General features: G+C 28.1%; 1 long non-coding RNA gene across 1 annotated transcript; it reads left to right on the plus strand.

The window, feature by feature from the left end:
* Positions 1 to 20,806: 20,806 nt before the first annotated feature.
* Positions 20,807 to 21,568, plus strand: LOC136090219 (uncharacterized). Its single transcript, XR_010643265.1, has 3 exons — positions 20,807 to 21,030; positions 21,133 to 21,189; positions 21,325 to 21,568. It is a non-coding gene; the product is annotated as an uncharacterized LOC136090219 (long non-coding RNA).
* The last annotated feature ends 758 nt before the right edge of the window (positions 21,569 to 22,326 follow it).

The raw sequence follows: 22,326 nt of genomic DNA on the forward strand, positions 1-22,326 counted from the left end.
GTGATTAATTTTCTTGATTAATTTATCTGAAGTTTACATTTTTAATAAAAAATTTGTAATTTTTATTAAAAAAAAATTTTTCTAACTTTATACAAGACTTTTATAAATGATTCATAAATACTTTCTCAAAACTTTTTAAATGTGACTTAATCGTTTTTTCCGTGTATTCTTCATATTTTCTTACTTGAAAATCTTTTCCTCGATTACCCAATTAAAAAGTAAAAGTAAGCATAATTTTTGTGAAATGATTACTCAGAATTTGTCTTATTAACATCAAATTTAGAACATATTATAAACATAACAACAAAATTCATTTGAGAAAAAATAAATGAAAAATAAAAAATATTTTAGAATAGGGGTATAAAAAACTAAAAAACTCTAACAAATTAGGCGAGTCAAGCAAGATTAATATAATAAAATATAAGAACTAAAATGCGTTGAACAAAAACTATTTCTCAGATGAATTTAATTACTATGAAGAGCAAAATGTCAAAATTTCAGCTCTTTTGCATAATTATTTACAAAGTAATCGTTTTGCAAACTTTTTACAAATGTTTAGTTGCTATGGCGTAGTTATGGCCCACTTGGTAGACATAATGCCAAATTATTGAAACTTAATGTTAAAATGTTAAATTAAACGTTTATTTAATTGCGAACAAAAGAATAATTAATCAAATTCATAACTTTTTTTTTTCAAAATTGACTTTAATATCTTAAGGTACCACAGCCCTATCACGGAGCACCACGAAAGACCTTTTAACTAGAAACTTCAAGCCTCATTCCTTATGAATGTCACTTATTGGACTAGAACTGGCTCCAAATCTTGAAGATCTTGGTTCTATTTTTTTTTTTAATTTTTGTTTTAGGTGCCCCAAGAAGTCCTTACACAGAGGTCTTATCACAGAGCACCGTGGAAGAGCATTTGAAAGGAAATTTACGTCTTCTTTCTAACCAATTTTGTAAAACTTGCCCAGAGGTGGTGTTAAACCAGAGATCTCTAGTTTCTGAACCAAGCGCGCTAACCATTGTGCTACGGCTTCTCTAAAAATTTTGAAACCAGAACTCAAACGACTGCGTTCGCTAGTTTTGTGGGGAATTGTTGCCTGAAACACTAGTCAAATCTTTTTACCAAGTTGTTATTTTATATTATTATCTGACTGTGAATCAAACTATTTACATTATAAACTCTTTTTATATAATTCTCTACTACTATTCGCTTACAAATAGTAAAACGTATTTCACAGCACACGTATTAATTTATTTCAACGTAAACTGCTTATGACTTGAAAGACGTAATACATCTCAGTCGACACAGAACGTCCGCTGGACGTTTTAAAAACGTCCTACGGACTTGTGACGCCCATAAGACGTTGTATAGACGTCCAAAGAACGTCTGTGCTCGCTGGGACAGCGCACAAATAAAGTTACTACTTCAACACAAACTGCTATCTGCTCTCTAGAAGTTTGGAAGACGTGATTCAGAACTATATACAGTGATAAAGATTCTCAATTTTTATTATTTATTTTGTAGTATATTTATTACTATTTCATAAATTTGCTACAGCTTGCTTAAAAAAATTAACAAGTGCAGAGTTAACAGACGTGAATAAAGGCCCTATTATTTTTTTTGGATTGGAGAAAAAAATCCCATTAAATTTTTTTTTTTTTTAGGTATTTATAACACTTTAAAACATTTCGTTGACATTTCATAAAACTTACAAGGTAAATTAATATAACTATTATAAGTGAATATTTTTAATATACATATATATATATATATATATATATATATATATATATATATATATATATATATATATATATATATATATATATATATATATATATATATATATATATATATATATATATGTATATATATATATACATAAAACGCGGAAATTCGTAGAAGTCTTGTTGTCGAAAATCGCAGTAAAACGACGCGTTACATTTTTACATGTTAAATATTTCACGTAGTAAATAAAAGAGTTTATGTTTTGCAACAATAAAAGAATAACAAGGTTTAAATAAAAAAATAAAAAATTTACAAAAAAGTAAAAAGTTTACAAAAAATTTCTTTAAGATATTATAGACAGATAATATAATAGCAATATAGGCTAGCAGATCGTATATAATTGCAAAATCGTAAAAATAAAAATGGAGTGTACAAATAATAATGGAATGTACAAAGAGATCAGAAACTATTGTTATTAAAATTCTTGCCTAAGCTAAAAATCTTTTTTTTGGATTCCTTTAAATAAAAAAGGTTAAGCTTTTACCGACTATTAAATTTACTGTAAAATTGGTACAAATAATAAAGATCTAATTAGATCTGAATCTTATAAAGACATTATTTTGAAACAAAAAAAAATTTATGAGATTCTATGATTGTTTTTTTTATTTTTTTTGTTTTTACCGATATTTACTGATAAATTATGCTTCTTCATTATTTTTACCAATTTTACAGTAACAAACTAGAACCAGAATGATTTAACAAACTAGATCCAGAATGAATGACTTCTTACTTTATAGATTTCTTCAAAGCACAATTTTTTATCAAAATAACAATTATCAATAAAAATATTAATACTTAAATAATAAAAGTATTAATATTTTTATTGATAATTGTTACATTGATAAAAATTGTGCTTTGAAGAAATCTATTATGTAAGTTGTCATTCATTCTGGATCTAGTTTGCCAAATCAGACTAAATACTTGATTGAGAGTTAGTGTCTAGTGCATCAAAAAAAAGTTTAAGATTGACAGTTCTCTTTCTAGTTGCTTGATAGACCAATATTTCTTATGAAACATATATAAATATAGACCAATATTTCTTATGAAACATATATAAATATAGACCAATATTTCTTATGAAACATATATAAATATAGACCAATATTTCTTATGAAACATATATAAATATAGACCAATATTTCTTATGAAACATATATAAATATAGACCAATATTTCTTATGAAACATATATAAATATAGACCAATATTTCTTATGAAATATATATAAATATAGACCAATATTTCTTATGAAATATATATAAATACAGACCAATATTTCTTATGAAACATATATAGATATAGACCAATATTTCTTATGAAACATATATAAATATAGACCAATATTTCTTATGAAACATATATAAATATAGACCAATATTTCTTATGAAACATATATAAATATAGACCAATATTTCTTCTGAAATATATATAAATATAGACCAATATTTCTTATGAAATATATATAAATATAGACCAATATTTCTCATGAAATATATATAAATATAGACCAATATTTCTCATGAAATATATATAAGTATAGACCAATATTTGGCGCTAGTTTTTTTCCGAATGCTGAATCTTCGAGTTTATATTTAAATAAGTAGATTTTCGTCGAGATTTGCTGAGCCATCCACTTCTTGAATGAATTCTAAGTCATCTGGATTCGTTGTGAAAATTTTACACAGCAAATATTATGCAGCCTTATGAAGTAAAGACTTTGAAGGCATTTTGAAAACTTTATGTTCTTCAATGTCAGATAAACATTCTGAATTTGGAAGGTATCTGTTTAAGCTTACAAGATTGCTCTGCCTTTTTTACTTAAAACGTCTCAAAACTGCACTCTTCATTAAGATGCAAAGAGTTGAGTCTCGTTATTTCAATCTGTTCACGAAAAATATAAAAATTTCCTTAGCAGTAGGAAGAGTTGGATTCTGCCGCCATAGGGCTTCTGCTGCTAATCGCTGGTTCAAGAGCAGCAACAATTTCGTATAAAATGTTTACTTTACTATTACTGCAAATTAAATGTGGAGAAATATTATATAATACTTCTCTGATTGAACCTTTATCTTTGAAAAACTGTTAAACCATCAACAATTGACTGTTTCGTCATGTACTGTAGTCAAGGATAAGCGAAACCTCTTTACCGTGCTGTTTTTAATTTCTTCTTGGGGAACGTCATTTTTGAAAGAAGATTTTCGAAATAACTTGACAAATTTTTTTACTTTTTTGATGCAAATGTTTTACTTTTACTTTTGGAATGGAATTATTCAGAGTAAAATATAAATAAGACAGACAATGCACCTTAACAGTAGTAACAATAATAATAAACAAAATGTTTCGTAAACACTAATATTAACGAAGATATACAAAAAATATGTCACCAAACAAAAAATAAATAAAACAAAAAATTGACTAAAAAAATAAAAAGTATGCATACAGCAATCCGCGCAACTTAAAATCATAACTAAAAGTCAAGTAATATGAAAGTAGAAAAAATATATATATCGCCTGCAAAAATGTAAAGATTTAAACATGTAGTGAAGGATATAAGAAATTCTCTGAATAATTAATTTTCATTCATCCTATCACCAAGAAAACTGCATTCGGTGTCAAATTCAGATTTGTCATTGCTGACTTTATCTTCATCACTTGTTACTTTCAGTATTGGTTTTCAAACGGTTTTAACCGATTACCGAAAACCGCTGGAAAGAGGTTTTCGGTAATCGGTTTTTTCTTTTCATTTTCAAAATTATTCAAGTATTCCAAAACAAATGTTTAAATATTGAATAAAACACGCAAATATATTCAAATATAAAGAATTTGAATATTCAAATAAGATGGCCTGTTCTTTACATTAAAGATTTTTAATCCTTAAAAAAACATACGGTTATTTTTAGTGTATATTTTTGTTCAACAAAGTATTAACGTATAGGTATGTAATAAAAATAATTCGCAATGTTTCTATCAGCTATTTAATTTTTTGAAAATATATTCATCTTCATCACGTCATTAGTTTCGAAATCATGACATTAGTTTGGAAATTTGCTGCCCGGCGTAAAATTTCAAATTCAAGAGATGTTGAAGACATTTGTAATAGATGCGGTTGTTGTAACATGCTCCGGTGGATTCACAACTACTTTTCAAATTCATATTTTGCGTCATGGAATTACTATCAATAGTCATTCGACCGGAGAGTTAAGCAGCAGCAGCTCAAATTCACCACCGGATAAAAAAATTAAAATCATAGAGAGTTATTTACGAAAAACGAGCCTCAAAATAATTGTAGCTGATTTAGTTACAGATGGTGTTTCGATTAATACAATAACTAACAACAAATTTATTTGCTCATCAATTCAACAAAGAAGAAATCATCTTCCTAAAAGTCCAACGACTGTGATGAACTTAATTCATCAAGATTTTTCGGATAAAAAGGAAGTGATAAACAAAAAATTATCAAAAAAATTCAAATGGGAATAAATTCCACTTAACCCCTGATGAATGCACATCTCTGATTTTTTTTGCAAAGAATCATGATTTGACATAAGTAAAAGCAAACAAATTTTTGAAGTTTGCTTCATGCATGGAAGTTAGCTATCTCAAATAGCAAAAAATTCTGGATCCGTCACTGATCTTTGCGGCACATTGGCGTCAACCTGCATGAAAGCGAATGTAAGAAAACCTAAAAATTGGCCTCATTAGGATTTATGGTTCCTAACCAGCTGAAAGTTTAATACAAAATATTAAAGATCATTTGAATTTATTTGGTTATATGGAAAGATATAAAGTAGGTTCTACTTAAGATGGTGCAGCAATCAATAAGAAGCTCATGCAATTAACGGACGTTGTTGCTTTAATCATGCAATTCATCTTGGTGCGTGCGACACGTTATACAAGAAAAATAAAGACACAAACGTACCAATTTCCAAAAAAACGGACAGTGATTCAGAAAAAGATGAACATGAAATTTACGATGATAATTTTAGCTTTGAATCAGTAAACAATGAGATTAATGTTGACTACCGTGAAATTTTGATGAGTGCACGATAAGAAGTGAAAATAATAAAAATGTTATCAGTTCGTAATTAAATTTTTTTGAAAGTTACTGAGGAATCTGGTAAAGAAATCGAACAGTATGTTTGTCATCGTTGGGTTTCTCTTTTTTTTCAATGACTGCGTCTTTGCTAAAAACTAAGAAATGTTTATTCCAGACATTTACTGAATTAAATACTCTTGATTTAATCAATAAGCTAGATTTTGATTCATTAATTTCATTACATACAGCAAAACTTGCAGTGGAATTCTTTAGCTGAGAACGTTATCGATAGCAGATACTGTTCTTGAATTCATTGTTGCAAAACTATTTGCTATGAATACAGAAATCCCATCTTTATTGCATTCAAATTTAAAAAGCGCGTCGATGAAAAAATTAACGGAAATGTAATGCAGCTGTTAAGGTGTCTAAAAAATCCTTTAGTTGTTCCATTAAAAAATACTTTAAATTTTGCTGGAAAACTTATGTTTAGACTTTTTGGATTTACTTCTAATGATGAGACCACTACTAGCTAAATCTAGCTGATCAATTCAAATAGCTTAAGCAAAAGTTTTGTTGTACCGAAATACGAGTAAAAGAACAGAAAATCTTGAACATCAACAGATCAACAGATTTCGAACGCATTTTTTCAAGCTGCACTAGTTTCTACACAAAAATCAGATCACAATTTACTGCAAAAACTGCAGATTTTTATGCCGGCAGAGATCCAGAAAGTCCTGTCAAGCTTAGATCCCCATATGTGTGTTTTTGATGAATAATAATAACTATGTAACTTCAATTTTTCAAAGAGGCGTCTTTGAAAAACGTTTTTAAATGTTCAGTAATAATCTAAAAGTAATTTTATGGTTATTTCTTAAACAAGCTGCAAACATTTAACTAACTGGATTGCTTGCGATTTTTTGGAAAATTATCACATTGATTTTGGACAATGCAGATCAAATGTAAGAGCTATTACCAATGGAAACTAAATCTATTAAGTCTTGAAATCACTTCTTCAGCTAGTTACTTTAGGAATGATATAAATGATGTAAATAAAATAATTTAAATCTAGGATTTTTTTGATTCTATTGCAACTTTTTCGTGTTAGTATTGTAAAAATTATTATTTACTGAATTTTATCGGTAAAACCCAAATGGACAGCAGAGCAACGGTCTAGCTTCATGTGTTTAGACGACGTTTATTACAGATAAGTAAGGGCCAAATTCTTAAAATACGCATAGAACTGTCAAACATTGCGCCCACATAATGGTTTGAGGTTGCTTTAGTGGGAAACAGGAAAGATAAGCATTATACTTTCTTCCTAAAAATGGAACAATAAAATTTGAACAAATTTTAAAACCAACTTTTGGATCCGTTTAAAATTTATTAATCAACTTATTTTATGCAAGATGCCGCACGTTACCATACGTTAAAGCAATGATATGGTAACAATCAATGATATGGAATTTGACCAAAGCAGTTAATTTGTTGGAGTGGCGCAGCTACAGTTCAGAAAACGTTTTTAAAAAATAAGATCAAAAAGTCGTCCAGTTTGATTCCAAAAGTGATGAGGAAATAAAGAACATGAATTCAGGACATGCTTCTGAAATACTTTAAAAACTTTCTAAAAGGATGCCAAAACGTATATAAAAAGCGCTTAAGAAGAAAGGGCAGATGATAAAATACTTAATAAATTTTAAAAATCAACAGTAGTTTTATTACCTCTTTACTCTTAGCTTTTTGAAGAAAAAAAAAGGAAATGAAGTCAGTAGCCACAAAACCTTTGCGCTAGATGTAGATAAATGAGTTTTGTAAGTTATCTGCAAAATTAAATTAACGAATGCTGATATTTTGAACTTCTTTGTGTCCTATTGTGACATTTGGCAGTTATATGTACACTACCGTCCATAATTGTTCGAGTGGTCGTACTTTTCGATATAAGATAGTAAAGTTTTACTATTGGGATAAAAACTAAAAAGAAAATCTATTTGAATTGTATGTTATCTTAATTTATTAGGTTACAAAAAAATTAATAAAATGTCCTATTAAATGTAGCAGTGAATAGAACAGAAATACAGTTGTCTTAAGTTTTTCTAATTGAGATAAGTTCGAGCTTTGTATAAAACTCCAATGTTTAAATGTTTAAATAGAGACTTTAGAAAAAACAGATTTTATGGTAATTAACTGCGGAGTCCCCTAAGAATCAATTCTTTGACCGCTTTTATTTCTCATTTATATAAATGACTTGATTAAATTTTTTTTAATATCTTAAACTTAATTTGCCGAAAATTTGCCGACGATACTAATGTATTTTATTCTAATTAAGATATTAATATTTTTTTTGCAACAATGAACAAAGAGCTTGCGAATCTAAGCGAATGGTTTATATCGAATAAATTGTCCGTAAATATTAAAAAAACAAAGTATACTTTCTTCCATTGTCTTCATGATAAAGACAAACTTCCCTTAAAACTTCCTAAGCTTTTAATTAATAACTCTTATGTCAAAAGATAGCGTTCTTTGTTGTTTCTAGGTGTAGTTTTAGATGAAAATGCAACGTGGAAAGAGCACATACGTATAATCCATAATAAAATCTCAAAAAATATAGGCCTCTTATATAAAGCCAAACAGTTGTTAAACCAAACTTGTTTGAAATTTATTTATTTTTCTTTCATTCATTGCTATCTAAATTACGCTAACGTTGCTTGGTGCAGCACTAATGTATCTAAAAATAAAAAGCTTTTGATTAAACAAAAAACACTGTAAGAATTATTGGAAATGTGGATTGCTTCTCGCACAATAAATTTCTTTTTAATAAATTCAAAATATTCAACGTAGGGTCATGGCACCCCCTACCGTGAAGAAGCACCTACCGTGGTTTTTGAAAAAATCAGTAAATTTTTTTTTTTTTTTTAATTTATTTTTTTAGCACTGTTTTATACAAAACTAACTTATTTCACAAATAAATAATTTTTAAGATGTATTTTTAAAGATTTGAAATGTTTTCTTACCCGCAAATGTTTTTTATTGCTTTCTTAAGAAAATCTTTAACAGTAAAAAAAAGTTTGTCTAGTTTTTTTACGGCTTAAAACTTATATAATTTTTTTTGATAAAAGTTCAAAATAGTCGTAAAAACATTTAATATTTTAAATTTTATCAAAAAATATAAGTATTTTTTGTATAACATTGTTTAATCTTTTGCACGGTAGGTGATTACGAAAATTATAATAGTTAGCACTTAGCGCATGGCTTACTTTATAACAGGCCTATTCACCGTGCGGATGACGTCATAAACTGGAGGCGAGTTTTTTAAACAAAAAATACATAAAAAATAACCTGAACTGAACATAAAAATTAATTTTTAAGGAAGAAATAATAATAAACAACAAAAATACATTTAAAATATATTAAAAAGTAATAATACTTTTTTCTTTTGTTCTATTATAGTTATATACAGTATAATTATTTAAATTTAACAGTTCAATTTAACAAAAAAGCAGTTGCTGTTGACCTTTGTTATCTAAGTTTTAAAAGTTTTTGTTTCGGTTCTTTTTCAGACCTTGGAGAATATAAATTACAATAGTTCTTAAAGAAAACATTTGAAAGTGTAACACCATGGTTTCTGTTCATATTTAATTTATAGAATTCTGATACAAGCATCATTAGATTGCACAAAGAAGATATGCACGTATTATCAGCTACTTCACGAAACATAATATAGCAATATATTACCCAATGACAAACTAAATCACCAGGTATAGTTAATCCTCCACGATTAATTTCTTCAGTAAAATCTCTAAATTTCTCATAATAAAAATATGAATCATCTGAATCTTTGTCATTTCAGACAATTTAACCAGCTATGTAAATTAGAGTCATTTTGACATCTATAGATAATATATTTTCTAATTCTGGCAAATTATCAAATATCAAACATTTTTCTTCATTTAAGTAAAAACCACATCTTTCACAAGAATGACCTGATGTAGTAAAATCAAGATCAACACCATATTTGTCTAATTGCAAAAGTAGTTTTGTTTTTATGATACCCACTTTCTCTAGTATTTGTTGAACAGTGATAAAATATGTACCTCCTGATACCTGTCTCAGTTTTCCAAACTGCTTTTATAAAGGATTAGTTGTAAATGTTTCAAGCAAAACATACTTATGACTTGTAGATAAGAGAAACTTTGATAACTCCACAAGACCATTACAAGTATGACAGATACTTTTAGAAGTATCTTTAGTGAAGCTTTTAAAACTAACTATTTGAGAAGAGCACATTTGCTTAGCCATTTTTCCAAAATCTAACAGCTTTTGAAGATTAAAATCATCAGAAGAGAAAATAGCAGACCGATTCGGATCACGCATATGTACATCTGCATAAAGGCTATGAACATAAACAATTCTCTAAAATTCAGTTATTATTGAAAGAAAAGAAATAGTATCATCAACATCCTTTAACTCTGGGTGACATTTTAAAGCACAAACTGTTTCTTCGCAAAATACTTTCAGACAAGTTGAAACTTTTTGCCTTTTAATTGGTTTTGGGAACACAGCAACATCTGTAAGTTTAGACATTTTAATCATTTGATTTGATTCTAATTCATGCAATGCTACAATATGAGACCATTTGGCAACTTTTTTTTCTTTATTAACAAAAAATTCAAATTCTTGTGACTTTTCAGTTATCCAATTATTGCAAATGTTTTTGAAAAGGTGTACAAAATCATACAGAAGATATATATTATCTTTTGTTCGCCAAGGTATGCCATCTGTCTCAAATTTCTTGAAAAAGGCTTGATTTACCCTGTTACCATCACAAACTATAGAAATAACATGACCACCAGCTGCTTTTATGGCAGATAAAAGAAAAGTAGTTTGTTCAAAAAGAAAATTCGAATCGATGTCACACACAGGAAGCATTTTACATAAAATTTAGGTCACCAAACAAAGTAATAACCATTAAACTTAAAACAGTATTTGCAAGAACATTTGGATTATTAATTGCTTTTCCAAAAACTGTTCCCCCATGGTACTGCAACATAGTCTTTACATAAACTTCATCTAATAGAAGAATGCAGTTTTTATGTCTAATGTCTGTTAAGTTTGAAAAAATTTTTTGTAGATAAATATCCCCATGAATAGATTTTACTTTTGATGTTAGTTTTGTTAATGTTGTAATGCTAGGAAGTTCAAAGTCTTCTCGAAGACAATTATATGTAGCACGTGAAATTGCAAAGTACTCAAAAACTCTAATCATTGCTTCAACAAAATACTTTTTATCTGTAACAGGTTTATCGTTCATTGAAAAAAGTTGCTGTTGAATAATTTTTTTTTTACTGCTTTACTCATATGAATTTAAAAATCGAACTGCTTCTTCAATATACGACCATCTATTCAATATGGTAATTCTGTTCTGTGAGAGTGTTTTTATTAAGCATTTGACTCCAAAGTGAATTTATTCATAATGAAAATTATTATTTATTTTTTGAAGAAACAATGAAACACCTGTGTCATGAACATACTCTAACGATTGAATCAAAACTTGATTTTCTGTTTTAATATTAAATATATCAATTCCATTAAAATTATAGTTTTCTATGTTTTTTTCATATCATTAAACGATTTTATTGCATCTTTTAAATTAATAGCAGACAACTCGTCAGGTTGAACATTTTTAGTTGCTGCATGTGATCTTGAAGTTGTTCTGGAACAACCAGATGGTTTAGGTACTAAACGTGGTTTTACACACTTGAACACAGGTGGAGGATCACATGGTCTTTTTTTGCCATAATCTTTGTCGAAATGTATTCAACAGGCTAGTGCCTTTCACAAACAACGGTGTTTTTCTTATCTGGTATGTTGTCTCTTGGTATAACAGCCAACCACTTTTTTCTTTCTTCTGGTGTTCGAGGAAGACGAAAAGTTTTTTCTTTGGAACTTTTACCATAATTGCCGTTGCAATTCGTGACACAGCATTTACGACCCATGTTTATAACAAAGTAAACTAAAAATTTTAAAATTGACTAAATAATTTAGCAAGCACTTCGACTTTATGTTACAGAATGAATATAGGACATACAAAATGTTCGCCTCCAGTTTATGACGTCATCCGCACGGTGAATAGGCCTGTAATAAAGTACGCCTTGACTTAGCGTTTATAAAAATATTTTTTCGGACGCGTTTTATTTTGTGAAGTTTTCTCTCTAAAAAAACCATTTCAGTTCAACTCAATTACCAATTAAAGGTAATTTAACCCTAGGGAGTATTTATTTGATATGTTTTTCATACTTTATTTATTATGTGAAATGAATTCGATTAGAAAGATGCAAGGTTCAAAAAAGAAAAAAAATATCAAAAAAGCTATTGTATTCCGAAGAACAACTTAGAGCTTTAAATAAAGGTGAAAAAATTTTATGTGTCAGCAAAAAGTTTAATGTTCCTGAAAGTACCTTATGCGATAAATTATCTGGTATAAGCCAACCCAAACGGCAAAACTCTGGCTTTAAATCATATCTTGGAGAAGAAATAGAGAATGAATTGGTTGCTTGGTTAATGTAGTGCGCTAACATGGGTTTTGCGATTACAAAAAAGTTATTAATTAAGGCGGTACAAAAAATAGTTAAAGGGCGAGGTATAAAAACACCATTTAATGATGATATCCGAAGTAAAAACTGGTTTTATAAATTTATGCGTCGTCATAAGGAATTATCGCAAAAACGAGCAGAGCATATTAGTCGAGCTAGAGGTCTTATAACTGAAGCATCGATAAGAAAATGGTTTAATGAGGTGTATGAATTATTAGGCGATGATGTGCAATACCTTAATGATCCATCTCGTGTTTTTAATTTAGACGAAATTGGCTTTGAGTTAGCACCAAAAACTGGAAAAGTAATTGGCATTAGAGGAAGAAATGTTTATGAAGAATGCAACAACAGCGATAAGGAAAACCTTACAACTCTATTTTGCGTAAATGCAAATGGTCAATTTGCACCATCATTAACATTGTACAAGTATGCTCGAATGCCAAAAACTATTGCTGCTGCTGCACCACCAGGTTGGGGACTCGGTAAAAGTGACAGCGGCTGGATGACCGCCAAATGTTTTTATGAGTACTTCACAAATGTGTTAGTACCATATTTGAAATCTATTAATACACAATTGCCTATATATATGTTCATGGATGGACACCTCTCGCATCTGTCTAAAGAGCTCAGCATGTATTGCTCTTCGGAAAGAATTCATTTGATTTCGTTGTTTCCTAATGATACACACATCTTACAACCATTAGATGTGTCAGTTTTCGGACCAATGAAAAAAAAAAGGCAGAACATTTGTCGGCAATTTAAATTGGATAACGATTTTAATGAAATTTGCAAAGAAAATGTACCAATGTCGTTGAATAATTTTGTTATGGATCCAAGTATGAAAAAAAATATTATTAACGGATTTAGGTCGACAGAAATGTTTCCATTTAATGCGAACAACGTTGATTATAAAAAAGTAATTCAACGTGTTAAATTAAATTCCACAATTGATAATAATGAAACAAATCTTTTAAGCCATAATAACGTGGGAAACTTATTTGAAGACAACGTTGCACCTGAAGTATTGCTACAGTTTGAAAAAACTGGAAATAAAGAATGGGGAGGTAAAACTGACTTCAGAGAATTATTTAATTTTTGGAAAAAACTAAAATTTAACGATAGGTCCAAACAAACCATAAATTTAATAGAAGCCAACAATAATGTATTGCACAATGAAATCGATAAAGAATCGTATTTAGATATTAGCAGTACGCAAAATGAAATCGTATCTAGTAATGTTAGCGAATTTGGAAAAAGCGTAATAATTGATGAATCCGGTGAAAGTAAATCAGCAGCAGATCCACCAGATTCAAATAAACAAATAATAAAAGATATAAACCCATTACGCGACTTTCTTTTATGGCCAAAACAACCAATAACGAAAAAAAGGCTGAAACAAGTTGAACGATTACCGAGCGTTGTAACTTCAGCCAAATGGTTAGAGATTTAAATAACTAGAGAAAATGCAAAGGAAGAAAAAGATATCAGAAAAATTGAACGTAAAAATAAAGTTGCTGAAAAAAAAGAATTAAAAGAAAAAGAAAAACAAGAAAAATCTAAAAAAAAACAGCCTGTTACAAAAGAAAACAAGCTGTAACGAAATAAAATAAAAATAAAAGGCAAAAAAAAAAAAAACATTAAAAAAAAAAATTTAAAAAAAAAAAAAATCTAAATTCAGAAAAAAGCTTTGGTGGATAATTTTATTACGAATGTCTTCTTTGTTTTGTAATCATATTAAATTTATGTATTTGTTTCTTGATTTAAATATATAAAAGTAAAACTAAAATATACGATTTTTTTTTCATACACGGTAGGTGAAGAATCGATTACGGTAGGTGGTGCTTTATCACGGTAGGTGAAGAAACGTACTAGATCTTACAAAAAATTAAAAATAAAATTAAAAAAATAACTTCATTCAAATTCGAATTATATAATTTAGTTAATAATTGAGTATAAAATATTAATTCAAAAACACTATATAAAAATCTGTTATGGTTTTGGAGTTAAGAAGTTTTGAAGTTAAAAGTTTTCTTAAAGTCGCGGTAGGTGGTGCCATGACCCTATTTTAACTTAATTTATATCATATTCTTATATTCATGTTCAAAGTAGATATTAAAATGACTCATTTTATTTAACTCATTTTTTGAAAAAATAAATCATTTATACCCAACAAGATATTCAAATAACAATTATATTCAACCAAAAGCATATTATTCTGCAACTCTCTCTCTCGATTGCAATTAGAGGACCTAAATTATGCAATACGTTATTGGATAATGAGTTAAAAAAAATTCCTTCCCTTAATCAATTTAAAAATAAAATAAAAAATAAACTTTTGATAATTGACAACGAACTAGACTTCTTCTGAAACTTTTAAATAGGAGTAATCACTCGTTTTATTTACTTGTTATTTACTTTATTTTTGATCATATTTATTTTTGATTTTAATCTGAATCTTGACCTTTCTTTGATGTTCATGTTTTATCTCCTTTTTATTTATTTTTAAATTCGAAATCTTAAAAAATAATAGTTTGAAAAAAAATAAAATTTTGAAAAAAAAAATTTTTTTTTTATATTTGCATTTATATTTGTATTTTATGCATATATTACATTGTAATAACGGTAATACTTTTTTTCTTGTTATTTATATTCTTGTTTTGAAAGGGCTTGGCGATAAGACTAATTTTGTCTTCTTCTTGCCCCAGCCGTGTATATACATTTTGTAAAAGTCTAATTTTATAAAAAAATTCTTTATGGTGAAATACATACACACATTTAGTGCATACCTAATTAATGTTGATTCCAAGTTATGTTCTCATCGAGATAAACACCTAAGAATTTAATAACGGAAATTTAATAATTTTTATTTCAATTTCATTAATAAAGATTTGAGGCAAATTTGAGAGAAAAAATTTTTTTATAAAGCAAATGAAAGAGAGTCCATTTAGTTTTGTCAATATTTAATGTTAATTTATTGGATTTGAACCAGTGGGAAAAAAGTTAAAGTTCTTTATTTACGGTGGCAAAAAGCTCGCTAATATTACTCTTAAAGGTGAACAAATTATTATAATCAGCGAAAATGATGCTCATTAGACTATTAGCTTTATTTAGATTGTTTATATAGATTAAAAAAATGAGGGGTCCGAGTATTGAACCTTGTGAAACTCCACAGGTTTAATTTAAACAATTGTTGTCATAGTTGTCATTACCAACAACAAATTGTTTTCGGTTTGTTAAGTAACTTTAACTTCTTAACCACCTTAACACTTGGTTATTTACTTTATAGTATTTCAGTTTTTCGAGTAGAAAAAATGTGTAGTAGTAGGATGTGATGATCAACTGTATCGAAGGCCTTTGATAGGTCGATAAAGATACCTAAAGTATATTTTGATTGTTCAAAAGATTTTGAAATTTCATTTATAAATTGGATGATTGCACGCTCTGTTGAGCTATCCTTTTTAAAACCAACTTGATTAACATAGAGTAGGTTAATTTTGTCAAGGTGTTTATATGTTCTGTTGCACATAATTCTTTTTAGGATTTTTGAGAATACAGAGAGCACAAAGATATGGCGATAATTAGTTATTTGAGATTGGTCACCCTCTTTATAAATAGGTGTAACTTTGGCAATTTTTAATTGTTCTGGAAAAAATCCTTGTTTAGTTGAGGCATTTAAAACTTGAACATCTCTTCAAACTTTGAGACGTTGGTTCACGTTTACAGTCATTGATGGTCCATTTTTTATTTAGTTTTGCCCACATTAGCCTTTTTATTATTCTTATGACATTTATCAAAGGATTTTAACTAAAATACTTTTGTTTTTTTAATCTAATAGAACAAAAATAAACATAAAAACTAATTAAATAAAAAATAGCATTTAAAGAAAAATTAATGTCATTTGAATAATGAACGGTAGTGTACATATAGAGTTGAATAAAGTTAGTACTTGCTTCAGAGCTAATAAATATTTCATTGATATAGGAACTCAATTGGCAAATAAGATTCCTATTACGGAAAAAAATATTTAGTGATTTCCTAGAGCCTATAAATAATTCGCTTTTTATAGATAACTTATATTTTAACTTATCTTTTGATGATGTTGAGAGAGCTTACAAATCTCTCAAAAGAAACATAACTACGGGTGCGGACGAAATAAATGACAACATAGTCATAGGTTGGTTTGAAAATTTAAAATGTATTCTTCATTAAGTCTTCTGGGCATCTATACAGCAAGGTGTATTCCCCGACCAATTAAAAATAGTTACTCTAATTTACAAAGTTACTCTAATTTACAAAGATGGAGAAAAATCAAATATTAGTAATTATCGCCCTATCTCAGTTCTTTCAACCTTCTCGAAAATTTTAGAAATAATTATATACAATAAAACATACAATTACCTTAATCTAAATAAACTTTTATATAAAAATCAATTCGTTTTTAAAAAAAATTATTCAACTGAACAAGTCATTACACAGTTTATTCGTGAAATCTCCAATTCATTTGGTAGATCACAATATACACTAGGTATTCTCATTGACCTATCAAAAGCATTCGACACGATCCGCAGTGAAGCGAAATGGTCAAAATGCGGCCAAAACTCAAAATTTTGTAAAGTAATAAACGTTTTTATTAAATTTTTGTTCCAATTCAAAAACAAACTTAAAAAGTGGGTAATTGAAAACTTTTTAAGTTGTAGACCTCTCCCCTTACTCCCTCTTCCCTCTCCCTCCTCCCTTGAATTTTCAATGCAATTTTTTTTAATTTTTAGATTCTAGAAATTATTCTAAAAATATTTTCTAAGTGAAAAAAATATTTACCTTGTTTATTAAACATTAATATGTAATCCCTGATTATATATACTGATAAGTGAACTTTTACATGAAAATGTTTAAATTTTAAAAGATAACATTTATTAAGAAAAAAAATAACTATTCATCTCCTCTGAGGAGGTTCTGTACGTAAGGAGCAAGGTTGGGACCAGAAAATGTCTTGGGGTTCCTGAAAGCAATCAAAAAGATGACAGGGTCGCTTCTTATTAGTAAATAATGGAATTGGTTCTGCATCACATTAATTCTAGATATTTTGCATGTGTGATTGAGTCTTGCATTTCGTATGGCCTTATTTTGTGCTTCATGAGCCTCCACCGAATACGCTCCAATGGGAAGATCCATATGCTCAGCAATTAAAAATTCATGTTCCAGAACCTTGTGAAGTGTAGGTGGCATAATGTACCAAGGATAGGTTTCCACTATCAGCTCTGATAGGTTTCCACTATCAGCTCTTTATAACAGTATGCTTTAGAAGCATCCAAGTTCATGTGGAATCCACTGCAAACGGCATTCAATATGTTTTTTAGTCTTATAATGATGTCTAAACTAACTCCTGTTCTTTAAGAGAAAGATTCATTAAATTCATTAAAAATTGAAAAAATTGTTTCAGAGAAAGATTCATTAAATGCCCTCCTTGCAGTGTTTCTTGTATTATTATCTTTCGATTTCTTTTTTTTGAGATTTTACAGATAATTTATCTTCTGGAGATCGGGACTGGTATATTTTAATATCCCAAGTGTAGAATGAGTTCAAAAATTCGTATCCAACAGTCCAGTGTGGATAATCCTAAAGCTATAGCTTGCTTATTGCAAACTTTTTCTCTAATTATATCCAGCTTGTTCATTTCATTAGGCTTGGCAGAACAAACATTGCAAGATTGAGTTGAGTTTGTATCTGTTATAGCATTCACTGCCTTGCCATCCAACATGGTTATCTCAAATTTCAAATCAAGATCGTTAGGACTTCTTGGGGAAACCTAAACAAAAAAACAAAACAAATTTTTATTTTTATTTTTGCTTTCTGGTTAGAGAAGGGAATTTCAAGTATAAAATCTTGAAGACTTTCTATTTGCTTCCTAACATCTAATTTTTCAGCTCTTGTTGACTCTTTTGTTTCTTTTTGGTATTGCAGGTGAGGAGGCCTGCAAAAGCGGGGGCTTGAAGACATTGGGTTTGACCATACAGTGATGGCCCCTATTTCCAGTTTCAACGGAGCAATTGGAGTTTTCGTTTTCAACTCCTGTTGAATGATCTGTGTCATCAAACCTTTGATTGTATACACTTTGAGATGAAGCTCCATCCATTCCAGCTTTCATATAGAATTTTCCAGTTGTTTCCGATCCTGTTTTTTTTTTTTTCTGTTTTTTTTTTTGTTCTTTATTACAATATTTAATACAATATTTACAAATATATTAATAAGAAAAATTTGATGCAAAGAAATTGTTAAAAAAAAAAAATAAAGAACGCGGATACTCAAAGAAGAAGGTCTTGTCACCGAGAACCGTTGTTGAAGAACTTTGAACTTAATTTAGATTTTAGAAAAAACAAAAATAAATATAAATTTTAAACTTTTCTTTAGTTATGGCTTGAATTAAAATACTAATTTTTCTGAACCGCGTGACTCAAGCGAAAACAATAATATCATAATAATATCATACTCGCATCTATACGATCACTTCTTGTTACTCAAATGTATCTTACAATTACACTAATCTTAAGTGTTAATTAATAAATAAACGAAAATAATGAGAATATGATTGCACTAGGTACATCCAAATGCACTTTAAGGTTGTCCAAAAGATTGTGTAGAAGAATTTATCAAATGTTGGTGCGTTTACGTTTACGCTTCCACCGACAAAAATGCTAAACCACTGTCAAAGAATAGTTAACTTCCAAAAGTATCATACATACAATATTTGCAGATACATCCATTCACATACATCAATTTTTTTTTTTTTTTATTATTTTTTTATTTTTTTTATTTTTTTGTTTTTATCTTTTTATATATTTTTTTTATTACAAAATTAAATTCAATATTAAAAGTGTATACCGTTCATAATACAAATTATTTACAAATATTACAAATTAAAATAAAAACTAAAGTAAACAATTGTTTACTTTAGTTTTTATTTTAATTTGTTTAAATTTATTATTTATTTAAATAAATAGTAAATGACTACTGTACAAATAATGTCAGTGCAACTTTTAACAAAATTCAAATAATGGTGTTTAAATATAGTTTCTCACATAAACTTTAAATCAATATTGCATAAAAGTAAAATATAAATAAGTGATGACAAAACTAGGTATAATTAAAAGTATATAAATATATTTTCAATTGAGAAAACTACTTTTTTTAGTTTTCTTTTGAAAATATAATAATTCCATTCATGAGAAAAATCAAAATTTTCTAAAATTATTCGGTTCCATAAAAAAGCTCAACGAATAGAAATGCAAAATTTACCAAAGTTTGTTTGAAATTTTGGTTGTTTAATAAAATTATTATTTCTTAAAGAAAATTTATTTTTTTCTTTTAAAAAATATAAATCAAAAAAGGAAGCTGGAGATGAGTTGGTTTTACATTTAAACATAAAACAAAGAACATTATAAACATTTACTCGATATATTGCGAGGTTAGAATTATTTTGTTCTATCTCCACAAATCAAAAAATTTGAGTTAGATAAATTTTTTTTCTTTTTATAGTTAATGTTTTTTTTTCATAGGTCATAGTTATTACATTTGAACTTTCTTATATATATATTGTTCATGGTTTGGGTATTATTGTTATTTGTTTATTATTATGTATATATATATTATTTTTTTTTAGAAACTGATCTGACTGTTCTTGGATATCCTAATGGTGCACTTGTAATAGCATCAGCTAGTCGTCTGCCCCCACATGGAGGCCAAACTAGGAAACGAAAGTCAGCACCTAAATACCGATTCCACGGCTTAACAAAAAACATTTGACGTTTGACAAAAAACACGTAATTTTCATAAACTTTGCTCTCTTATATCTTTTTGTATAGTTAAGCCAGCGCCTTGAGGTTTTTTGCATCAGTTAGTGTTACATAATCTCTTTCCAACCATATATAGAAAGTACTAAGCTTTGTATCGCTTCATTTATATATTACCCATACCTTGAGACCACTTTTCATGAAAAAACTTGCCGCGGGAACGTTTTTTTAAAACGAAGCTTTTGAAGGTAAGGATTCCTTAGAACTTAAACACATCTAATTTTTATGAAACTTTCCATATTTATTAATAAAAGGACGAGGAATCTAATGGAATCTGGACGTTTTTTAACATTTATACAAAACATTTTAGTTCTCAGCGTTTAAAAACTTCAAGGTTGATTTATATAGAAAAAAAAGTGTTTTTGAAAAACGTCCAGGTGGAAATTGCAAGTTTAGCCTTTCCTCTATTTAAAACAAGTCTTTATTTAAGCTTATCTAAAGAATTGGTACTAAGGATTTGCATATATAAATTATGTGTATATATATATGCTTTTCTTCGCGTATTTAATGACGTTATCTGTTTTGATTTTTGCGTTTGTTTTAGTTAAATTATGAACATTAAATTGAAAGTGAAAGTATAATTCTTAAAATTTTAATCAAATGAAAATAAATCTTCTACTTTTTCCCAGGTAAAAGGTCTGCATTCTTCAAGAAAGTTTAAATCTTGATTTTTACTATTTTAACTACAGGTTGCTCTTATTTAAACTGTTTTTTTCAAAACAAAAACCTAAAAATAGTATTCAACAGAAGCTTACGAAATTGGAGTTGTGTAAGAAATTCTTTATTTCTTTTTATATTTATTTGGCTCTCTTTGTTTGTTGATTAAATACTATGAAATCTTGTAATAATTATTTTAATTCCTTTTTTTTAGGTGTTGACATTAACAATAGTCTCACCAAAATGGTTACTCCATCTATAAGTCAAGAAAGTAAGTCAAAATTATAAATTAGTAATACTGTAGCACAAATTTTTTTCATTTTAATAATTCTATTTATTGAAACCAAAGTAATCCACCCCTTATTTTTCTTTATGTCACTTAAATTAAGTTTACTTTTAATTTTAGTCTCTGACACTGTTTTGGATTATCTGAATATTAATGGAGGCATTGTATCCCTCAAAAATCCAGATTTGGTTTTAACCAATCGCCATTTTTTACAAATTTTTAAAGAAAAAGATAAATTTAACTTGACATGGCCGAATCTTTCAGTATTTTTTACATCCTTGTTTAAATACCCTATATCTAGAGTTATGCTGATCAAGTGTCTTCAAGAGTCAAAGGATTTCATTGCAAAATTAAATCGTGCCAAAAATTTTGATTTAACAAAGTATATTTTAAGCTCTGCTTTATCTTTTATTGGTGCTTTTCCGGATGTTGTTGGTTTGTCACCTTCCTATGCTTGTTCTACCCCAACTTCTATCCACAATAGTGAAATTGTTCCAAATAAAATTACTGTTTTTTTATCTTCTGATTTAAACTTGCAAATTGCTAATGATGATTTTTTGTGTTCTGTTACCCCAAATTCTATTGTATACACCTCTTTAGGAAATGATTCTGAAAATTTTCTTCTTGATGCGCATGTTAATGAAGTGAATCTGCCAGTTTCCAGTTCGAATAAAAAACTACCTATATTATCAGGTGATTTAACCTATCAAATAAAAAAATACAAACAGAGAATTAATCATCTTAAATTACAAAATAGACAAATTAATAAAAGATGTAATGAATATAAAAGAAAATATCCAGCAATCTTGTCAAAATATAATGTCAGAAATGTCAATAAAAGAGAAGTTAGAAAGGATTGTGGGATTAAGCAATTGTTGCAAAAAAAATTATGATTAGAAAAAGAAATTGATTTGGCTATAAAACGTTCACAATCAGATCGACAAAAGGCATGGTATTTTAAGAAAAAAATTGAAAACACTGTTTCGAAAACATCTGATGAAACAAATGATTCAATCTTAATGGAGAGTTTAAATTACTTTGAAAATCTTTCAGAAGAACTAAAGGAAAGAGTTAACTTTTTTGAAAAAAATGTAATTGATGTTTTTGAAGGAGGTAGATATA

The sequence above is a fragment of the Hydra vulgaris genome, chromosome 13, assembly GCF_038396675.1.
Source record: "Hydra vulgaris chromosome 13, alternate assembly HydraT2T_AEP".
Classification (NCBI taxonomy): Eukaryota; Metazoa; Cnidaria; class Hydrozoa; order Anthoathecata; family Hydridae; genus Hydra; species Hydra vulgaris.